General features: G+C 35.0%; 1 long non-coding RNA gene across 3 annotated transcripts in view; it reads right to left on the bottom strand.

Moving 5' to 3' along the window:
• LOC134739484 (uncharacterized) overlaps positions 1 to 11,579 on the bottom strand; it is an 83,251-nt gene extending 71,672 nt beyond the window's left edge. For all 3 annotated transcript variants that reach the window (XR_010126173.1, XR_010126171.1, XR_010126172.1), the window contains exons 1-2: positions 11,482 to 11,579; positions 11,244 to 11,359 (exon numbers count right to left, since the gene is read on the bottom strand). This is a non-coding gene — a long non-coding RNA (uncharacterized LOC134739484). The remainder of the gene's footprint in view (positions 1 to 11,243; positions 11,360 to 11,481) is intronic.
• Positions 11,580 to 15,127: the final 3,548 nt, after the last annotated feature.

Below are 15,127 nucleotides of genomic sequence, written 5' to 3'. Positions count from 1 at the left end.
AAAAACCACAAAACACCAAGAACTACTGATTTTTTCACATCATTCAAGAAAATATTATTACCGACTAGAGAGAAATATAACAAAAACTTAACGACAAGTAGGTAAAAGAGTTATGGATGATTTTAATTCTTTGAATTTTAGAATTGTTTCAAAATGTCTATAATTAACGAGTATTTCCTTTACAGTTCAAAAAAATAACTTGTTTTCAAAAGAGAGGAGCATTTAAATGTGTTTCCACTGGCCAGGTGCAGTGGCTTACAACTGTAATCCCAGCACTTTGGTAGGCCGAGGCAGGCAGACTGCTTAAGGCCAGGAGTTTGAGACCAGCTGGTCAACATGGCAAAACCCGTCTCTACTAAAAATACAAAAACTAGCCTAGCATGGTGGCGCATACCTGTAATTCCGGCTTATTGGGAGGCTGAAACATGAGAATTGCTTGAACCCAGGAGGGAGAAATTGCAGTGAGCTGGGATCAGGCCATGCACTCCAGCCTGAGTGACAGAAATCAGAAACTCAAAAGAATGCAACCATTTGTCTCTTGTCTACCTTTGATCTGGGAGCCCCCTCCCCACTTTGAGTTGTCCGGTCTTTGCCTCAAGTTGTCCCACTTTTCCAGACTGAACCAATGTACATCCTATACATATTGATTGATGTCTCATGCCTCCCTAAAATGTATAAAACCAAGCTGAGCCCTGACCGCCTTGGACATATGTCATCAGGACCTCCTGAGTCTGTGTCATGGGCATGCATCCTCAACCTTGGCAAAACAAACTTTCTAAGTTAACTGAGACCTGTCTCAGATTTTCAGGGTTCATACTCACAAAGACTTATGAATTAATATTAAAGTGTCTAAGGCCTTAAGATTCTGGGAGCCAATTGATGACTCATAATCTGTAATAAACAGATGGTGCTAATAAAATATCAGTTCCTTGGAGTTGTACATATTGAAGCAACACACGGTCAGAATGAACCAGAATTAAAAATACATACTGGGACTATAGGCACACAGTTCTCATAAAAGCCATGCCAGCAATGTTCTAATCCAGTTGTCCTTTCTGTTCTGGACGAATTTTTAAAGGCTCATATCAGATTGGGGAGGACTTCAAATTCATGGAACTAATTGCATGTTTTTAAATGACCATTGCATGAGTAAGATTAACTGGAATTGGTCATGAAAACTACATGAAAACTCAAGATTTATAGTACCATCAATGTGGTAGGCAGAATAATAGCTTTCTAAAGATGTCTACATCCTAATCCCTGGAAACTGTGAATATGCTATGTTACATGACAAGAAGGAATTAAGGTTGCAGATGGAATTAAAATTGTTAATAAATTAATGTTGAGAAGGTGTATTAATTCATTTTCATGCTGCTGATAAAGACATACCCGAGACTGGGTAACTTATGAAGTAAAAGAGGTTTAATGAACTCACAGTTCCACGTGGCTGGGAGGCCTCACACTCATGGCAGAAGGCAAAGGCACATCTCACATGGCAGCAGGCAAGAGAGCGACTGAGAACCAAGCGAAAGGGATTTCCCCTTATAAAACCAATAGATCTTGTGAGACTTATTCACTACCATGAAAGCAGTATGGAAGAATCACCCCCATGATTCAATTGACTCCCACCAGGTCCCTCCCACAACATGTGGGAATTATAGGAGCTACAATTAAAGATGAGATTTGGTTGGGGACATAGGCAAACCATATCAGATGGGGAGACTATCCTGGATTTTCTAGTGGGTGATAGGTAATCATATGAGTCCTTGTAAGTGAAAGAGGAGTCAGAAGAGTGACTGTCAGAGTAACATGATGTGAGAAAGACTAGATTGTTCATTGCTGGCTTTGAAGACAGGAGAGGGCTAGCATGAAGCAAAAAGTGCAGGTGGCCTCTAGAAGCTGGAAAAAGTAAGAAAATGAATTACCTTGGAGCCTGTAGAAAGAAACACAGCCCGACCAAATCCTTGATTTTAGCCTAGTTGGGACTCATTTTGACTTCTGACTTCAGAACTATGAAATAATAGATTTGTGATGTTTAAAATCACTAAGTTTTGGTACTTTGTTACAACAGCAATAAGAAACTAATGTAATCAGCAAATATTTTCAATCCCTGAATGATTTCGTTTGAATGCATGCTTTCTACTTACTATTACATAACAGTTTAACTCTGTTTACAACTTCATCTGCAAATACTGCCACACGTGCTCAGGGACAAGGGTCACGATTTATTTGGTTTTGTATCTTTAACAACTAATGTATATCCTGGTTCCCAGAAGTTAAATAAAGTAACCTTTTCTTACCTTACATGGCAATAATGTGACTGTCAGCTGACAGTCATGGACAGCTCCATCCTTAGGATACTTGAGACACAACATGAAAGAGTTTGAGTGTAATAATTTGCCTCAAGCATTACCTCATTTCTCTCTGGTTTTTACTCTTATCGTAAAATGTTAAAGATGGACAATGGTAAGTTATGTCCACTGCTTTCATTTTAGATGAGGCACAGATTGGTGAATTATTCCCATAATCTCAACAAGCATTAGATCCTGAATCAATTTTCTTTCCAAAACAAAATGCTGACTGGAGGCATTCAAAATTACCTTCATTGGCAAGTGAGAGAACACTAATAATACTTCATGTCCTGACAGCAAACTACCAAAGTGACCTAGCTAGTATTAAGAAAAGAACAACCTTTTCATCTGAAAGGAACAGCCCCTTGGCAGTGGGGTGGAGGAGACATTTTCTTAATACAACATAGCAAAATGCCTAAAGTAAGTATTTTTATATAGAGAAGGAATAAAAATACATTACATATAATTTGTTTATATAAAACAAATCATCCTCCAAGAGATTTGTTTTAAAAATATTTATTTTCAAAATGATTGTACTACTTTTTCTGATTCGATCTTCAAGCTGTGGAAAAACAGAAACTATTTTCAAATGTCTGGCTGCTCACCAGTAAACTATTTGAAAAAGAAAACAGGCTGTTTAGATTTACCGTCAAAAATGCCTTCGGTATGAAGTGTGCCTTGTCATGATCAACATCAAATAGAACTTTCTTTTTTTTTTTTTTTTTTTTTTAGCAGAAAACAAAGATGCTTAATATTTTATTATTTCTTATGGTTTTTGATCAGACATCCATCAATGTAAAAGAAACCAGTTTCTTCTAAGTTTTACTTTATAAATATGTAATATAATTGTAGAGTAAACCTCCTTTATCATCCTGATGGAGGATCAGACTAATATCTGTCTTGAGTTTTATCAGGATTTTATGCTATTTTTTTTTATGGGTTTATTTTCTTATTTATTTATTTATTTATTATACTTTAGGTTTTAGGGTACATGTGCGCAATGTGCCGGTTAGTTACATATATATACATGTGCCATGCTGGTGCACTGCACCCACTAACTCGTCATCTAGCATTAGGTATATCTCCCAATGCTATCCCCCTCCCCCTTCCCCCCAGAACTTTCTTATATTGGCACATCTTTACTACCAGGATGTTCTTAGTTTGTATACATAGTTACAAACTATGTATATATAGTTGTACATATAGTTCTACATAGTTATCTTATATTTACTTATATTATTATTGCCTTTGTACTTTTATTTTATATAATTTTATGTAATTATTAACTTTGTAGTCAATCTTGAATTCAACGTTCTGTTCACAGGTTGAGTCAGGAAGAAAAAAACACATTCACAATGTGTTTCATGAGGTCAATGATTCTTTTCCAGAAAATAAAGTAAGTGTTCACCTGGTCTTAGAATGTTATCATCAACTTGAAATTTCTACATATTTTTCTCCTTTCTTTCTCTCTGATTTTCTTAGATCCTTTGTCTTCTCTGTTGGCTGCTTCTGCCTCCCACCTTCTCACCCATCATCTCATCAAGCATTAGCAACTTTTTGTTACTGATAAAGTCTGAGGAAGGTTGAGTTGACAAATGTTGTGCCTTTAATAGTCAAAAAATACAAGAACAATTTAATCTTGAAACATGGCGATATGGAAGAAGATGGAAGTTTGAGAAGCTGTTTTTATTTAGATCAGTGCAGGCAGATTATTTTAAATATAATGCCTAGAAATGTTTTTAACTCATGCCCATCTTTACCATCAGAATGTTCTTAGTTCTTACATACAGCTAGTTATCTTATATTCATTTTATTATTACTGTCTTTGTACTTTTATATAATTATTAACTGCCATCCAATGACTTTTCTTTAAATGTAGTGAAAAACATTTCACTACAATATTTCCATTGTATCTATTCATTGCAATAGTTCAATTGCATTAAAAACAAAACAAAATTCCACTAAATTTCAGATAGATAGGCAGCAAATATATAACTTGACAAAATCCTAAGTACTCTGAGTCAATTCAGTGGAGGAGGAGGGCAATCTTCAATGAGTTAAAATAAGAGCATTATATTCTACAGTTGTAGGTGGCCATCAGGGTCATCTAGCCAAACTACATTGATTCATAATTTTGAAAACTAAGATCCTATATTAACTATCTTTTCTGACCACAGTGGTATGAAACTAAAAATCAAGAACTGGAGGAATCATGGAAAATGAACAAATTTGTGGAAATTAAATAACATGCCCCTGAAAAACTGTTGGGTTAAAGAAGAAATTAAAGGAGAAATTTTTAAAATCTTGAGACAAATGAAAATGGAAACACAACATACCAGACTTATGGGATATGTTAAAAGCTGTTCTAAGAGAGAAGTTTGTAGCAATAAGCATCTACATCAAAAAAAGAAGAAAGATCTCAAATAAACAACCTAATATTATACTTCAAGGAACTAGAAAAAGAAGTATGACTAAGCCCAAGGTTAGCAGAAGGAAGGAAATAACAAAGATCAGAGCATAAATAAATACAACAGAAACTAGAAAACCAATAGAAAAGATCAATAAAATTAAGAAATTGGTTTTTAGAAAAGCTAAATAAAACTGACAAGCCCTTGTCTAGACTAAGGAAAAAAAAACTCAAATAAATAAAATTTAAAATAAAAAAGGAGACATTACAACTGATAACAGAAAGAGAAAGAATCATGAGACTACTATGAGCAATTATGCACTAATGAATTGAACAACCTAGAAAAAAATAGATAAATTCCTAGAAACATGTAACCTACCACGCTGAATCATGAAGAAACTGGAAATCTAAACAGACCAATAATGAGTCACAGTATTAAATCAGGCTTTATAAGTCACCCACCAAAGAAAAACCCAGAACCAGATGGCTTCATAACTGAATTCTATGAAATATTTTTTAAAAACTAATACCAATTATACTCAAACTCTCCCAGAGAACTGAAGAAGAAAGAATACTTCCAAACTCATTTTATGAGGCTGCATTACTCTTCCACTAAAACTGGACAAAGACACTGTGAAAAAAGAAAACTACAGGCCAATATCACTGACAAACAGATGCAGAATTTCACAACAAAATACTAGCAAACCATATTCAACAATACTTTAAAAGGATCACTCACCATGATTAAGTGGGATTTATCTCTGGAACGCAAGTTGGGTTCAACATATACAAACAAATAAATGTGATTCACCATATTAACAGAATGAAGGACAAAAAGTGTATGATTTCTCAATTGATGCAGAGAAAGCACTTGATAAAATCCAGCTTCCTTTTATGATAAAATTAGGTGTAGAAGGAATGTTCCTCAAAACAACTAAGGTTATATATTAAAAGCCCACAGCTAACATTGTACTCAACAGTGAAAAATTGAAAGCTTTTCCTCTAAGATCAGGAACAAGACAAGGATGCCCACTCTCACCACCTCTGTTCAACATAGTACTGGAAATCCGAGCCAGACCAATTAGGCAATTTAAAAAAAGGCATCTGCATAGGAAAGGAAGAAGTGAAATTGTCTTTTTGCTGATATGATATTTTACATAGAAAATTCAGAAGACTTCACCAAAAACTTGTTAGAACTAATGAACTAATTCAGCAAAGTTGCAGAACACAAAATTAACATACAAAAAAATCAGTAGTGTTTCCACATACTAATAACAAACTATGTGAAAAAGAAATTAAGAAAACAATCCCATTTGTAATAGTGTCAAAAATAGATAAAATAAAATGCTTATGAGTAAATTTAACCAAAGAGATGGAAGATCTTTATACTGAAAACTATAAAACATTGATGAAGGTAATTGAAGATTACACGAATAAAAGAAAAGATACCCTGTGTTCATGGATTTGAAGGATTGATATTGTTAAAATGTTATACTACCAAAGCAGTCTTTAGATTCAATGCAATCTCTATCAAAATTCTAATGTCATTTTTCACAGAAATAGAAAAACAATTGTAAAACTCATATGGGTCCACAAGAGACCCCAATAGCCAAAGCATTCATAACCAAAAAGAACAAAGCTAAAGGAAACATACAACTGGATTTCAAATTATATTGCAAAGCTGTAGTAATCACAACAGAATGTACTGGCATAAAAACAGACACATTGACCAATGGAATGGTATAGAGAGCTCAGAAATAAACCCACACCTCCACAGTCAATTTTGACAGACATACCAAGAAGAAAAAATGAAGAAAGGGCAGTCTCTTCAATAAATGGGAAAACTGGATATCCACATGAAAAAGGATGAAAAGGACCTTTATTTCACTCTTATACAAGAATAAAGTCAAAATGGATTAAAGACTTAAATGTAAGACATGACACTGTAAAGCTACTAGAAGAAAATGTAGGGGGAAAGTTCCATGACAGGTCTGTAACAGTGACTTTTCAGATATAATCCCAGAAGCACAGGCAACAAAAGCAAAAATAGACAAATATAATTGTATTCAACTAAAAAGTTTCTGGGCAGCAAAAGAAACAATAGAGTGAAGAGATAATGCACAGATTGGGAGAAAATATTTGCAAATTGTACATCAGATAAAGGGGCTAATATTCAAAATATACAAGGACACAAATTACTCAGTAACAAAAAAACAAATAAACCTATTTAAAAATGGACAAAAAACCTGAATAGACATTTCTCAAAAGAAGACAGAAGTAGTTAACAGATATAAGAAAAACATTCTCAACATCACTAATCATTAGAGAAATGCAAATCAAAACCACAATGAAATATCACCTCATACCTACCTGTTCAATTGAATCAAAAAAACAAAAGGTAAGTGTTGGCAAGGATGTGGAGAAAAAGAAACCCTTGTATACTAGTGGTGATATTATAAATTAGTACAGCCATTTTGGAATACAGTATTGAGCCTCCTCAAAAAACTATAAAAAGAATTGCAATATAACCCAGCAATCCCACTTTGGGGTACAGTATATACCCAAAGGAATTGAAATCAGTATTTTTAAGACATATCTGCACTCCCATCTTCACTGAAGAATTTTTCACAAGAGCCAAGATATGGAAAAAACCTGTGTCTACTGAAGCATGAATGGATTTTTAAAATGTCGTATATATACACAATGGAATACTCTTAAGGCTTAAAACACATACACACACACACACACACACACACACACACACAGAGACAGAGAGGAAATTCTGGTATTTATGACAACGTGGATGAACCTAGAAGACATTAGGCTAAACGAAATAAGCCAGGCACAGAGAGACAAATGCCATATGATTTCACTTTTATGCGAAATCTAAAAAAAGTCTAATTCATTCAAGTAGAGAGTAGAATGGACCAGAGGCTGGCAATGATTGGGGCGCAAGAGTACACAAGGAAAGGGGAGATGTTGGCTAAAGGGTACAGGGTTTCGGTTAGACATAAGGAACATGTTCTGGTGATCTATTGTATAGCATGGTGACTGTAGTTAGTAATAATGTATTATACATTTTAAAACAGTTAAAAGAGGATATCAAATGTTCAGTGAGGGACATGCTAACTCACCTAATTTGATTATCCCACAATGTATACATATATGAAAATACTACATTGGACCACATTAATATGTACAATTATTATTTGCCAATTAAAAAAGAAACTAAGGTCCATGTAATTTAAATGAGGAGCATAAAGCCACAAAACTAGTTGGAGGCAGAAATGGCTCTGAACCCGTTTCCCTTTACTCTCAGACCAATGGAACGTTGAGCAGAGAATATTATTCACTGTCTTTGCTGCTATGAAGCCAGTATTCTTGGTTTCCCAAAGCACTGGGAATAGAAAAATAGAATTTCAGTTCCCCAGAATGTAACTCCAAAGGAAAAATGTCATATTGTTAGCACAGTTTTACTTGACTTTGGATGCCCCAGTAAACCTGTGAAATCACTTTCAATAGTCTAAAGTCATGCAAATTCCACTCCGAATTGTGGGAATTAACCGAAAAAAAAAAATCTACAAGTCTGAACATTCCAAAATAATGGCTTAGCTATTTGAAAGGTAAAAAACTCAAAGAAATTATGACCAAATAAGAAGATCACAGAGGTAGTATTCTTAATACGGCAAAATTCAAGTTAGAATTTTATGATGCCTCTGTGGTGCCAGAATATAGTGCTATGCCAGAAATAGGCTTCTCCACTTTTCAGTCCATAAATGGACTGAAGTGCCATCTACATACAGATTGTACTACATTTGGAGTGTTCCTGTGAGTTCTTCCCATCCAGAATATCATTTGGAGTGTCCCTGTGAATACATTTAGTGTCCCCCAGAATACATTTGGACTGTCCCTGTGAGTTCTTCCCATCCAGAATATCAGAAAACATTATAGCTGGTTACTCAAGATATGCTCCTGGCCATACAGACCAGAGGAAAAAACATTTATATACACTGATATACAAAAGAAAGAACAGGGGATAGCCATACCTGGATCTGACCCATGGAGACCCTGGATTCTACTTGACAAGGGCATAAAGTAGGGAATATCAAACTTTTTTCTTTAAAAGGCCACATACTGGAAATTTTAGGCTGTGTTAAAACTACACAATCCTGCCATTGTAGTACAAAGCAGCCATAGACAATTCATAAATGAATGAGCGTGACTGTCATCAATAAAATTTTATGGACACTGAAATTTGAATTTCAAATAACTTTTCATGTGTCATGAAATGTTATTCTTTTAATTTCTTCTTAACCATTAAAAAATATAAAAACAATTCTAAGTTCATAGGCCATTCAAAAACAGACAGCATTATCTCAAATTTATGCTTCAACAATTATAAATCATTTTAAACTCGTTTGTGTTTTGAGCACGCATAGCCACTTTGATAATAAGGTCTACATACTTATTTTCTAGTGTGATATATAGTAGGGATCAGAAAGTAACTCTGTTGGCTTGGAAGGCTGAGATTTGGTAGATAAGTTCCACCCTGACTTTGGAGTTTGGTGATATAGCATAATGATTAAATACATGTGGCTGACCTTTTCAGAGGGTCAGTTGGGTGTATCCCAAAGATCAATCGAGGAATGCATTTTCTGGTTCCGACCAACCTCTCCTTCTTAAACACCCCTTTGAAGACATTGCTTTAGTAAATCCTAATAAAACACAGTGTGTGGAAGGTTAAGAGAAGAAAATAAATAGGGATATAGCAATGCTAGGGCTAACACATCACTTACAAGTTTCTGAATATGTATTCAGACCATGGGTTAATTATTTGTAAATATTTATAAATAAAAATTATTTATAAATATATATATTTACAAATATATATACACAAATAATATATATACATTTATTTGTTTATTTTTTATTTATTTATTTTGGGGCAGGGTCTCACTATGTCACCCAGACTGGAGTTCAGTGGCATGATCACTGCTCACTGCAGCCTCGGCCCTCCTGGGCTCTGGTGATCCTCCCATCTCAGCCTCCCAGGCAACTGAAACTACAGGTATGTGACACCATGCCCAGCTAATTTTTGTATTTTTGGTAGAGATGGGGATTTGCCCTGTTGCCCAGGTTGGTTTCGCACTCCTGGGCTCAAGCAACCCACCTGCCTTGACCTCTCAAAGCACTGGGATTACAGTCGTGAGCCACCAAGCCTAGGCAAATATACTTTTAATATAAAGAATGATTACATAGAACTTTCAATAGCAAGCCCCAAAAATTCTGCTTGAGACTAACTAGAATATAGGTTGGTATTTTATTTTATAGTTTTTTCTTACCAGTGACTATCACAAGTTGAAAATTGAAATTAAAATCTCTTGCTAATTTCTGTTTATTCTGTGAGCTCCCGAAGTGTGAGTTTAAAATGCTTCTTTCAGTTCAGATTTGATTGAACATTCTGTGGAGCACCTACTCACTGCAGATAAAAGGTGAAAAGGCTTCCTTCCTTTCAGGTTGCTCAGAGGGCAGACACACCTCATTTTAGTCATCCGATATGAACTGAGTGGCAACTCATTGCTATAAATATCTCCATATCTCCTGTTCCTCTCTGCTCCAACCATAGTTCCTGCCCCTATATCCTCAGCATTTCCCCAGTGCCCTATGAATTCATTTCCTAAGTGTCTCTTACTTTATTTAAATCTCTCACAAATTCCCAAAGCCCATGTTACAAGAAGGAAGATTCAGCTGGGGAGGATCCCAGGAGATCTAGGGCTGGTTCTAAACTGATGACCTTTTAGCACGCGTCTCTTATTTCTGCACTCAGCCCCAAAATTAACACCCTAGGAGGAGAGAATGCATACAGCAGGCGTTAGATACAAAACAAAGAAACATTACCAACCAGTGACTATTACCTGAGATTGTATGTTTACACAAGTAGGGGATGATTTGGGCCGATTTATCTCATTTCAAGGAAGATAAACCTTCATTACAGTTCTGATTGAAAATCCCCATTGAAATCATAACCTGAACTAAACTACATAAAGGAATAAATATCTAGTTCCAGGGGATTCAATTTTCTAAATTTTTCTGAGCAAGGGGTTTATTGCAACTTTGATCTCATAGCAGCTGCTATGCTGATCCCCAGCAGGAACTCAAGGATTCCACTTTTGAAGTGTCATACACAACTTTTCCTTGCCATGAAGAAACATACACTTTCCAGCAGCTACAAAAGTAAAAATTTCCCCCCTGACTCTTCCCAGATAATACATGCACAGAAAACTGAATTCATCTGTTCTGATGCTGCTTGGAGGTAAGAAAAATAAGGTAAAAAAGAAAAAAAGAAAAAGAAAACTGTATTCAAAAGGAAAACAATAACCCATTATTTTCTAAGCCAACAGTATATTTGCTTCTTACACAGGCAATAGTAAGTACTTAGGAGAAATAGTTGTTACTTTAGCTGGAACTGTGAATTGGATCTTTACCTTCAGCACTGGCCCAGCCTCCTCTCTGGGCCTCTCACATCTGTTTTGGCAACCCCATTCCTCTGAAGCACTTAGAGCTTCATGGTCTTCTTCTATCCCCCAAAGAGCTGCCAAGACTTTAAAAAGAGAATAGTCATTGAGGAATTATATAAAATTGAAAGTCAAACTCACTTTGACCCTGGTAGTATCATAATTAATTTATTCTGGAAAGAAAAAATAATAGTAATTTGTTACTCACTGTTGTGGAGCCGGGAAGTTCAAGATAAAGCTCCCAGCAGATTTGGTGTCTGGTTAGAGCTCATTCCTCGTAGATGTTGCTTTCTAGGTGTCCTTACATGGAAAGGGGGCAGACTCCCTCAAGCATCTTTTATAAGGGAATTAGTCCCATTAATGAGGGTGGAGCCCTCATGACCTAATCACCTCCCAAAGTCTCTACCTCTTAATACTCTTGCATTGGAGATTAGGTTTCAACATTTGAATTTTGGTGGGACACAAACATTCACATCATAGCAAGAGGCATACATAAAATAAAGCAAAAGCACATACAAATCTGTGACTTATATACATAGAAAAACATATACTAACTTATAAAAACCAAAATACCTATATATAGTTACCTTAATGTCAAGCAAAATAGACATTATAACAAATGACGTAGTGCTACAGGTATTAATATGGTTGATTCTTACAAATATAATATGAAGTTACAGAAAAATACAGAAAAAATGTATTTATATGAAGTTAAAGAATATACAAAATTGTTACATAATATGCTTATATATGTCATGAAGCAATTGTTGAGGAAACACAAACAGCCTTGGCAGTATTTGCCTGGCCATGAGTATTCATGGTATTATTTTCTATATTCTTTGGTACATTTTATATTATTAATTAATTTCCTCTGTATTACACATTGGTATACCTGATATATATATATACATATATTATATTCGTATCTTTTACATAAATAAATGGAAGCAAAAAATGTTAACATTTTGATTTGTTTTAAAAAATTATGACTGTGTTTTTAAACCAGAGGAGCTTTCTGGCAACGTCATCTGGAAATAAAACTGCACTTGCCAGCTGCCTTTAAATTATACTGCTCATTTTCTCTATCTTTCAGACTTGTAATCAGAGACAGATCTGGACATGTGAGTTTTAGTTTTTCACTTTGCACTTATAATTACTACCAAAATAGTTACACTCTCTGATAGGCTCCAAATGCATTGCCTAAAGCTTATTTCTTAGTGGGTTCACTTTCTAAATTGTTTGCTTCAACTGATCGTCTAAGAGTCAAAGACACAGGGATCTAAAAGATGAAATAACCAAAAATTATCTGCTTGAGTATTTCCTGGGCCAAGCCAATCAGTGCCTCTCTCTCTCTTTCTGCCTCTCCCCTTTTTCTCCCTCATTCTCTCTCTCTCTCTCTCTCTCTCCTTTTCTTAACATAGAAAAGGGAATGAAGAAACAGGAACTATGCAGCCCTGGTCTCCCTGGGACCCTTTCCACAATTCAGTCATTAGCTCAGCTGCCTTGTATTTTACCATTAGGACTCCAGGAGCAAACTGATTACTGGATGCTTCCTGTATGCTCCAGTCAGGATCTAGCCAAAAATGGAATCACAATTCACAGCTAATGTACAGGAATAAAAGCTGTTATTTTTCCTATCAGATGTCCTATAAATTGTAGTTTATTTTACCAGTAGATTTATCCAAGTTGAGCTTTATTATTATTGTTTTTAACTGATTTGAGTACTTTATGTTTTAATAAGTCATTTGGTCATTAGCAGTCCATACCTTGTGAACGAAGCCACATGGTGAAACAGCTTATGCAAACTTAATTAGTCCGACTGGGAGTTTGAGGATGCATAATTCACTCTCTAGATGCCTCACTGTAGCATTGTTATGTGGCATTTTTCTATGATGTGGGTGGAAAGGTAACTTATATATTTTACTCTTTTCCATGATTAGGAAAATGGCAACAGGGGTCAATTTTAAGTCATCTGAATTCATTACACATTTCCCAATTAATTTGAAGAAAGCAGTTCATGATATATGCAAACATTTATCTGTTTTTGCAACTGTGTTTGTTCAATTGTGTAGCTATGTTTGCAATATTTTTAAAAAATTAAAAGAACTTGAACATCCAAAAATGAAGGCTTTATTAAGTAAAGTATGGCATATTCATATAATGGAACATCCTTTTAAAATAATGTTTTAAAACAATATTTACTGGCAAAGAAGGTTAATAATATATTGCTAAACAAAAGAAGCATGATGTCTTTTTATGTTTACAAATAACAATAATATGAAATCTGAAGAATATACAATAAGATGAAGATAACAGTGATTACTTCCTGGCTGTTGTTGGTATAAGTGACTTTTTAACTCTGTTTTACTTATCTATATCTTTCAATTATTTCTGAACAATCATATATTCATATATTGCCTGTGTAATAAAAATAAAACAAAGAAATCTACTTGATTCAAATCCACTTACATTAAAATATGGAATGGGACATTCAAGCAGAAATAAAGTTCCGATTTTTAAAGATGGAATAGCACTTCAGAATGTAAAAACTTCAATTTTCTTCCTGCATTAGGTACATGAGAAAAGGGATCACTGGTGATATGATTTGGCTGTGTCCCCACCCAAATTTCCTCTTGAACTGTAGTTCCCATAATCCCCACATGTCATGGGAGGGTCCTGGTGGGAGGTAATTGAATCATGGGGGTGGTTACCCCCATGCTGTTCTCATGATAGTGAGTTCTCATGAGATCTGATGGTTTTATAAGAGGCTTTTCCCACTTTGCTTGGCACTTCTCCTTCTTGCTGCCATATGAAGAAGGATGTGTTTGCTTCCCCTTCTGCCATGATTGTAAGTTTCCTGAGGCCTCCCAAGCCATGCTGAACTGTCAGTCAATTCAACCTCTTTCCTTTATAAATTACCCAGTCTCAGGTAGGTCTCTATTAGCAGCATGAGACAGGACTAATACAATTGGTAACGAGAAGCAAAATTACTAGAAAACTTTGTGTCAGCCATTTCCATAAGTTTTACAAGATAGTACCAGCTAAAGTAGGGACTAGAAGAGATTAGTCAAATCAAGCACCTACTAATTAATTCAAGGGCCAAATATCCTTATTATTCTGAGTTACCAACCATCCAGATAAGGTATATTCAAAGAACTTCATAAATTGTGACAGTTGTTAACGATCAGATTGGACACTTGGGAATGCCCAAGGTAAGGATGGAGCCTCCGGCCTGAGAAAGAATGGTGACATACCTCTTAGCATAGAATTATTTTTATGGATTTTCACTTCCTGGAAGAGTACGTGGCCTTAGGCAATGCACTTTGATACATGTGGTAAAAATAACTATTGTAATTTTTTTTTAAATTTCTTGGACTAGGTGGTTCTTCCACTGAAAAGAGATGAGAAATTTTAAAAAATAGTGGTTTGAATTCAAAAAGGGTTAGCATTTATAAAAATGAGATTTGCCTTTCTTCTAACATTATTATATTAGTAGCATGGTCATCTAGGTGCCTTGGAATAGTGGTAAGCTCTACAGATACAAATATACATATAAATAAATAAATATTTATATAAATATATACTACGGATTATCATAAAATATTTTCTTAAAATCTGAGTATTTTCAATCAGTTTTGGCATTTGGTACTATAATAGTCTCTGAAAGATCTCTAAGCTTTAATAGTTCACTTACTTTGCCTGAGTGAACTTTTGAAATTAACTTTGAAATTTTGAAAACACCAATATGATCCTGTCCCTCACACCAACTACCTATGCTTAAAAAACATAACTGACTCTCCATTATTAAAACAGAATTTTTTTTTTTTTTTTTGAGATATGGAGTCTCGCCTAGG

Source organism: Pongo pygmaeus, chromosome 3, assembly GCF_028885625.2.
Source record: "Pongo pygmaeus isolate AG05252 chromosome 3, NHGRI_mPonPyg2-v2.0_pri, whole genome shotgun sequence".
NCBI lineage: Eukaryota > Metazoa > Chordata > Mammalia > Primates > Hominidae > Pongo > Pongo pygmaeus.
The sequence above is the reverse complement of the archived record's forward strand: the minus strand, read 5'-3'. Positions and strand labels throughout refer to the sequence as shown.